Genomic DNA, 10,000 nt, shown 5'->3' on the forward strand with positions numbered 1-10,000 from the left:
CAAATGCAAGAAGTCATGCAAGCTGCCATCCTGCCAGTGTATTGTGAATGGACTGCCCTGTACTCAGACCTGTATCCTGCAGGATTGCGAAAACATGAAGGATGACGATGTTGGTGATATGCAAGGAGGTGGATCAGATAGTGACAGCAACATTGAAACCCAATAAACATTTAAGGTTTCCTTTTATGTATAATACAATGTAGTCATACACTGCTGGGTATGGACTGATTTTGCATAAATGGTAGCATTGTTGTATAGGCTTATACAGGTATCTGGAAAATTTAATTAATGTTGATTATGTATGATGTTTCAACTTTATTTTCATTTTCATATAATGCATTATTGTTGTCATTTTTGTTATCAAATACTGTAATGGACAATCAAAAAAGGTTCCAATGCATATGTAACAGCTTATAAGATGCAATTTAAACATAAAGCTTTCAGGTTTGTGGATCTGAATAAATTCCCATGAGTATTTTGTTGCACAAGAATAAAGCTGTCTGATATTGCGGTCGGAAATATGACGTTTTTATGTTTAGACCCCACCTACAAATCTTCGGCTCTGTTGACCTTAAGCTGTGAGTCACACAAGTCCATCATGCTGCATTGTGTTGCAGATACATATAGCTATCAGAAAATACCAAAAATGTTTGGTGCCCCCAGATGGTACCGATTGGTCAAAATCAGGGTGCTGGCTCACGGACTAACTATAAAATTATAAATTATAACGATTGAACCCATCCTGAAGCAAATGTAAAGAAAAAACATGCAACAAATTTGCTGCTATAAAAAGCAAAGATATCACAGAAACGATGAAATAAAAAAATGGAAAATTCTTGAAAAAAAAAGAATCCAAACTACAGAGTCATTAAATCTTCAATAGGAAGTGTCTCAACATAAAACTTATTTGAGAAGTTATTATCACATATTACTCCTGAAAGTAAAAAATGGCTGACTCAGCCAGAATTCTGGAAGAAAAAGAAGCTAAATCCATCTAGGTATCATAATTCTATAACATTTGACTTTATATCGAGCAGATTGTACTAAACATTCCTCTCTCTCTCTCTCTCTCTCTCTCTCTCTCTCTCTCTCTCTCTCTCTCACCGTATATGTGATAGTGCCAACAGTTACCCCAAGGCACTTTACTTAAGGGTCTTTGCAGTATCTCTCTCTCTCTCTCTCTCTCTCTCTCTCTCTCTCTCTCTCTCTCTCTCTCTCTCTCTCTCTCTCTAGGTGGTAGTGCCATCAGTTACACCAAGGCACTGTAGACCTTACTTAAGGGTCTTTGCAGTATCTCTCTCTCTCTCTCTCTCTCTCTCTCTCTCTCTCTCTCTCTCTAGGTGGTAGTGCCATCAGTTACACCAAGGCACTGTAGACCTTACTTAAGGGTTGTTCCTGCCGAATTTTTTCCTTCTACAACCTCCTCCGACGATCTCCAGCGCATACGTCACGTCGTGGGAAAATTTACTCCGTGCCGCCAGACTTACAAGCCCCCAGCGAAGCATCACATACCAACGGACTTGCACTCTGCAACGCACGTCTTCCTGCGCAACGACACCAGCAAGCTACCACTAACGCCCCCTTACACGGGCCCTTTCCTTGTGATCCGCCGCAGTCCGAAAGCATTCCTCCTAAACATTCGGGGCAAAGAAGACTGGGTCTCCATTGATCGTCTAAAACCTGCTTATCTTCTGCCAGATGACCCGCCTACAGTTCGCCTCTCTAGATCAGGGCGCCCTATTTAACATGTACAGTATGTCATTTTCAGGGGGGAGCCATGTACCAACCGCGTGTCACACAATTGTACATAATTCCTTTTGTATATATCATGCTTGTATCTGCGCTCTTCCCTCGCACTAAAACGAACATGAAAATTCACGTCCCGGTTTTCCTCTGTGACATTGTCTGTCTTGTAAACATGTTATGTCCTGTTGCCCTGAGGTTTTGTATATAAAGGAGAGTGTTCTATAATATTATAACTCAGTTGATTTCATCCTGCCTTTGAGTTCACAACCTTCTCTCGGCCCGTCACACTGGACCGAGTGCTATGTATACCAAGATGAAAGATATCTAAACATCTTTATGGAATCCTGAGAATATGTTTTGCATTTTGCCAACACAATGAGATATTTTACTCCTACAGTAAGTTTTTAGGGTAAATGTACTATTAAACTCGCCTAGTAACAGTCAAATCCACAAATCTAGATCAATCCGGTGCTGAAAAACGTCCCATTAAACTCATGGAAAATACCAGAATTGTTTAGTGTTCTAAAATGCAAAATGTTTCTCAGTTGGCTTTGGCCTATATTTTTCGGTAGCTTATTTCCCCACTGCCCTTTATTACAGAGGCAACTGATAGCCTTTGATTCTTAGTCCACTGTTTAAAGGTCGCTCATGAATGGCAGAGGCAGGGGACACTGACCTTGTCCTATCAAGCAGGACAATGCCCTAGAGACTGCCCCTTTATACTTATGATCAGCACCTAAGCTTCCTCTCCACCCAAGCTAAGACCATAGGGGGTCAGGCAATGGCTGATGATGACCTCAGTGGATAGACCTATTAGCTTCCAAAAAACAGCCCATCCATAGCTTATAAGCATGGTGAAGATGCAGTGACCATAGAAACGTACGAGTTGGAGTGGGACTCGAACCCCAATCTAGCAATCACCAGACTTGGATAGCAAGGTTGGTAGCAAGGTTGGATTTCTATTGCAGAGGTCCCGATTTCGGTCCCCGCCAGGGACGCGAATACCGTGAGACCTTCTACCGGGGGGGTACTCCCAGGCTGGCGCCTGGGGGGGAGGTTAGAGGGGACTAGTGATAGTCCCTGCTGGCTGATGGTCGCCCGAGGAGAACGATGTAAATCGTCTCAGTGGAGACCTAAAACCCGCAACTTTAACTTTTTGTACCACCCGCAAAGAATAGACGTGAATTATATTTTTAGATCTTAGTCATAACATAGATTCAGTAATTACCTCTGCCTAGGAGGTTATGTTTTCGATGGAGTTTATTTATTTGTTTCTTTATTTGCCTGTGAGCCTGTGGACAGGATTTTTTATTCATTTATTTGTATGTGTATTTGTGGACTGGATTAATAATTTATTGGTTTGTCTGTGTGCCTGTGGACAGGATTATTTATTTATTTGTGTCTGTGGTCATGATAAATTATTTTTTTTTTTATCTGTGCGTCTGTGGGCAGGTTTATGTATTCATTTATTTCCCTACGTGTGTGTGTGTATAGGATTATTTATTTGTTTATTTGTCTGTGTGTCTGTGGACAGGATTATTTATTTATCTATTTGTCTTTTTGTCTTTGGATAGGATTATTTATTGATTTATTTGTCTTTTTATCTGTGTACAGAATTAATTATATATTTATTTATCTTTTTGCCTGGAAAAAGCATTATTTATTTTTTATTTGTCTGTGTGTCTGTAGAAAGGATTATTTATTAATCTGTGTGTGTTTGTGGACAGGATTATTTATTTGCGTATTTGTCTGTGTGGCTGTGGACAGGATTTTTTATTTATTTGTCTGTGTATCTGTAGACAGGATTATTTATTTATTGGTGTGTGTGTCTGTGGAATGGATTATTTATTTGTTAATTTGTCTGTCTATGGACAGGATTATTTATTTGTTTATTTGTCTTTTTGTCTGTGGACAGGAATAATTATTTATTTATTAGTCTGTGTTTGTGAACAGGGTTATTTATTTGTTTATTTGTCTGTGCATCTGTGGACAGGACTAATTATTTATTTATTTTTCTGTGTCTGTTGACAGGATAATTCATTTATTTATGTGTCTGTGTAAATGGGCAGGTTTATGTATTCATTTATTTGTCTGTGTGTCTGTGGACAGGATTACTTAATTTTTTATTTGTCTCTGTACCTGTGGACAGAATTACTTGTTCATTTGTCTGTGTTTGTGGACTGGATTATGTATTTGTTTATTTGTCTGTGTATCTGTGGACATGATTAATTATTTACTTATTTCTCTGTGTGTCTCGTGACTTGATAATTTACTTACTCATGTGTCTGTGTATGTCGGCAGATCTATGTATTCATTTATTTGTCTGTGTTTGTGGACTGGATTATGTATTTGTTTATTTGTCTGTGTATCTGTGGAATTGATTAATTATTTACTTATTTCTCTGTGTGTCTCTTGACATGATAATTTACTTACTCATGTGTCTGTGTATGTCGGCAGATCTATGTATTCATTTATTTGTCTGTGTTTGTAGACTGGATTATTTATTTGTTTATTTGTCTGTGTATCTGTGGACAGGATTAATTTTTTATTTATTTTTCTGTGTACCTTTTGACAGAATAATTTTTGTACTTATGTGTCTGTGTATATTGGCAGGTTTGTGTATTCATTTATTTGTCTGTGTGTCTGTGGACAGGATTAATAATTTATTGGTTTATGTGTGTGTCTGTGGACAGGATAATTAATATTTTTATTTGCCTCTTTCTTTGTTGAGAGGATTATATATTTATTTCTCTGTGTGTCTGTGAACATGATTATTTACTTATTTATTTGTCTGTGTGTCTGTGGACAGGAATATTTATCTTTTTGTCCGTGTCTGTGGACAGGATTATTTATTTATATGTCTGTGTGTCTGCGAACAGTATTATTTATTTATTTATTTATCAGTGTGCCTGTGGACAGGATTATTTCTTTATTTGTCTGTGTGTCTTTAAACAGGATTATTTATTTATTTGCCTGTGTATATTTGGACAAGATTGTTTATATATGTGTCTGTGTGTATGTGGACAGTATTATTTATTTATTTGTCAGTGTGTCTGTGGACAACATGATGTTAAAACTACTCGACGGATTATAATGTAATTTTCACCACAGATAGATCGTAGGTCCTGGTCGACCTCATTAAATTTTTGAGTAAATCCAGATCCGAATCGGATTCTAGATCCTAGATCAGGTTTCTAGAGCCGGATTTGCATTATTTGCAAGTTTAAAGATTACTTCGAAATAATTTCACTGATTTTGACGATATTTTCACCACATATAGATCTTAGGTCAGGGCCGACCGCATTAAGTTTGAGTTGATCTGAAACCAGTTCCGGATTCTAGATCCAGATTTGCATTTTTCACAATTTAAAAGATTATGTAAAAAAAAAAGAAAACAAAAAATTTTACCACAGATAGAAAGTGATCTACATTTGGATCCAGATTTGTATTTTAATGATAACGTAAAAACAAACTGACGAATTTTCTACCACATAAGCCTATAGAACTTGGGCCGTGGACGACTCTATTAATCTTTGGGAGGTCAGAAATCTCTGATTGCTCTTGTTTTCCATATATTGACGGCGTAAAGTTCAGTAACTACTTTCCTCTTTGTAAGTGTAAAAGAAAATCTAGCTAAGGTAAGGAGCTTTTCTAGGAGGAGGACACTTCAAAGTCATACTATTGTTCTTTACTCTTGGGTAGTGCCATAGTCTCTGTGCCATGGCCGTCCACTGACTTGGAGATTTCTCTTACTTGAGGGTACACTTCGCTACACTCTTGTTTACATATTTTCGTTTCCTCAGTGTCTATTTGACTCTGTCTATCTTATTTCTCTTCCTCTTTTTTTTTTAAGTTTTTATAATTTATGTAGGAAAAATCTATTTTAATGTTATCACTGTTCTTAATAAAATATGATGTTTTAATGCTTTATTACTTCTCTAGTAGTTTACTTATTTCTTATTTCCTTTCCTTACTGGGCTATCTTTCCCCGTTGTAGCCCTTGGGTTTATAGGATTCTACTTTTTAAACTAGGGTTGTAACTTAGCTATCAATAATAATAATAATAATAATAATAATAATAATAATAATAATAATAATAATAATGATAATAATAATAATAATAATAATAATACAGTTGTGAGAGAGCAGAGCATATGCCATCTCTCTCTCTCTCTCTCTCTCTCTCTCTCTCTCTCTCTCTCTCTCTCTCTCTCTCTCTCTCTCTCTCTCTCTCAATGATAATAAAAAAACCTATTTTACTTACCATGGCATATTTCTTATTGTTAGACATTTTGTGGCCTTTCTGTCCTCAAATGCTTATATAAAATATATTTAGGAATATTTATATATATACCTATATATATATATATATATATATATATATATATATATATATATATATATATCTTCATATATATATATATATATATATATATATAAAATATATATATATATATATATATATATATATATATATATATATATATATAAATAATATATATATATATATATATATATATATATATATATATATATATATATATATATATATGTTATTATGCTTTTCTGCGTGTAATTATGAGTGTGTTTACTCAAAAAGAAGCAATACAGGTATACAATAAAATATTTTTCGTATGTATGGAATGAAAACAGGTTTTTCTTCCATTTGTAACCAGCCTCATCGCACAAACAAAAAAAGTAAAGACTTCTGAAACACAGTTCAATAAACTCTTATGCAATCCGGCTTTATGCAGATTCATGCCATTGGAGTTGAGCATTATTTGTTTAAATGAATTTCTCAGTTATGAACCAACCTAATGTTGGGAGCAGTTAGTAGTCTGGTTTTTGAATAATACACGGAAACAGAAATCATAAAATGACATAAGTAAGATTTTGAGTATTGATATTCCTCGTTGGCTGGCTAGCAAGACAAAAATATTTTGTATTCGTTCTATCTATTTTTTTCATATTTGTAATAAATACAGATGGAGCTATGCGTATCGCCTGTCAGGTGATAATTGAATTACTAGATGAAAGCAACTAATTTTAATTCAGCAGATAGCGAGCTTTTTATACAACAGTTTCCTTGTAAGAAGGTCACAAAAACTCAAACAGATCAATGTAAGCTAAACAGGTTCGCTGTTCTGTTGAGACAGAGGTGTAGAGCGTGATATACTGTACAATGAGAAAAAAGAAAATACCGTTTCAATTTACGAGTATGAGACACGTTCGATACAGAGCATTTGAAACTTGAGGCTACTTTAGAACGATGTTGTTTATATCAAAAACAATAAAAAAAGGCATTACAGACTGAATAACGCGCCATTGTTGGACGACGAATTGTCATCATCACTATCTCCTTCTACGGCTATTAACGCAAAGCGCCTCCATCACATTTCGGGAGTCGGTCTCTATCTTGAGCTTTTAATTCAACGCTTCTCCATTCATCGTCTCCTATTTCGTGCTTCATAGTCTTCAGCCATGTAGCCTAGGGCTTCCAACTCTTCTACTGCCTTGTGGATCCCAGCTAAACGTTTGGTGAACTAATATCTCTTGGGGAGCGCGAAGATCATGCCCAAACCATCTCCATCTACGAATAGGATAAGTAAATTTTACTGAGCCTTTAACTACAAAGAAAAACATAGAAAAGTAGAACGGGCACTAGGTAGAGCACATACCTTCGCCTATATGATATTTTATATTAAAAGATAGGCTATTAAATTATGCACAGTTTAGCACTGGTTTAATACAAATGAGAGAAAATGTGGCCACGATATGGCAAAAAGAGGTTTTTTACCTTTTCATGACCTTGGCCGGGACTTTAACCCTTCATCTTTCCTGAAATGTAATCAATTTGTCCTTGGATCATGGACAATCATCTCACCTATTTCATGAGATTCGGACAAATAGTTTTTGAATTATGCAAATCATAAACACACAGACAGACATACAAACAAATAAATATACTCCTATTAAATAATAAATACACGCATATCAAAACTTAACCTTCGCAACAAAGTTGGCGAAGGTGACAACACCAAATGTAAGCGAAGATAAACGACACTGTTTCTCACTTTTATCACTAGATTCATCTTCATCATCTCCTCCTACGCCTATTGACGCAAAGGGCCTTAGTTAGATTTCGCCAGTCGTCTCTATCTTTAGCTTTTATTTCAATATTTCTCCATTCATCATCCCATACTTCGCGCTTCATAGTCTTCATCCATGTAGGCCTGGGTCTTCCAACTCTTTTAATGCCTTGTGGAGCCCAGTTGAAAGTTTAATGAACTAATCTCTCTTGGGGAGTGCGAAGAGCATGCTCAAACCATCTCCATCTACACATCATCGTGATCTCATCCACATATGGCACTCGAGTAACCTCTCTTATAGTTTCATTTCTAATCCTGTCCTGCCATTTGACTCCCAATGACCTTTGTTCTCAAATCTACTAAATCTATTGGAGATTGTTACATTATCATATCATGACTCATGTCCATAGATCACTTGTCATATTTAGATATCAATCAAACGTTGACCCTCTGACACCAATGAATGTTTCCAACAAGTTTTTTATTTTTTTTATTTTCATAGATTTATCTGACATATCCGCAGACGGACACAACATGATGAAATGTAAAATGAAGATATTTTACAAGTATATGCCAACATCGATAACTTAAAGTGTGTCATTTAAAGGACGTAAAAAAAAAAATCCAATGCTCTCATCACTACCTTTTTCCTTGTTCTGTTACCAGATATTGAAAAGTATTATTGCTCAACATTTCTGTTGTATTTTATCTACTACCGTGTTTCCTTTCCACCTTGAGCCATTTTTCACTGTTGAAACCCTTAGGCTTATAGCATCTTGCTTTTCCAACTAGGGTTGGACCTCAGCAAGTAATAAGTCATTGTGGTCGTCATTTTTTGTACATGTGTACATGAACATTAACAAAAATACCACTGGCATCCGTTGAACATTGTCATTTCCTTTCCCAATGGAAGAACTTTTCGTGCGGTGAATTGCCGAGGAAATCATGCAATGAAAGACAATCTGGATTCTTAAACAGGATCATTTAAACTTGCAATGTCTTGAGAATTTCCCAATGTGCTTCACTGTATGAAAAAAGAAAGCAAATATAAGTTCGTCTACTCCATAGAGGAAGTAGGTTTGCCAACGCACCAGCCACACATTGATATTCAATCGCTAGAGAGTTAGTTGGTTCTTTGACGGAGTAGACAGTATTGCAGTAGATCCCTTTCTTTGGTTAGATATAGTTTTTCTTTTGCCTACATATAAACTAAGTAGTCTGGCCAATTCTTTATATATTCTCCTTTGTCCTCATATACCTAAACACACTGAAATTACCAAATATTTCTTACTCCCTCAAAGCATAATCAGTAGTTGTTTAGTGGCTACTTTCCTCTTGGAAATGGTATAAGATACTCTGGGAGGAGGAAATTCCAAAATCAAACCATATTTCTCTGGTCTTGGGTATTGCCATATCCTGTGTACTATGGTCTTCCACTGTCTTGGGTTAGAGTTTTCTTGCTTGAGGGTACATTAAGGCATACTAATCTATATAGTTGTTCTTCCTCTTATTTTACTTTAATTCTTATAGTTTATAAATGGAAGATTTATATCAATAATGTTACAGCTCTTAAGATAACTTATCTGTTCATTGGTTTTCTTGAACTTTATTATCTTATTTCTTTTCCTCACTGGGATGTTTTCCATGTTGGATCCCTTACAGAAAGAGTAATAATAATAATAATAATAATAATAATAATAATAATAATAATAATAAAGAATGACCAACGACGCCGAGATACAAGAATACAATCTGTGCTGGAGAGAAACTTTCTCTCTCTCTCTCTCTCTCTCTCTCTCTCTCTCTCTCTCTCTCTCTCTCTCTCTCTCTCTCTCTCTCTTTCAATGGCTAAATTTATGATGAAATGAGAAATATATTTTTTCTATCTTTTTCCCTCTCATTCAACGAATGGATGGAAAGTAATTTGAGAAATATCTCTCTTTGTGTCTGTACATATATATATATATATATATATATATATATATATATATATATATATATATATATATATATATATATATATATATATATATATATATATATTTATATATATATATATATATATATATATATATATATATATATATGTGTGTGTGTGTGTGTGTGTTTATATATATATATATATATATATATATATATATATATATATATATATATATATATAT

This window comes from Palaemon carinicauda, chromosome 26 (assembly GCF_036898095.1).
Source record: "Palaemon carinicauda isolate YSFRI2023 chromosome 26, ASM3689809v2, whole genome shotgun sequence".
Lineage (NCBI taxonomy): Eukaryota > Metazoa > Arthropoda > Malacostraca > Decapoda > Palaemonidae > Palaemon > Palaemon carinicauda.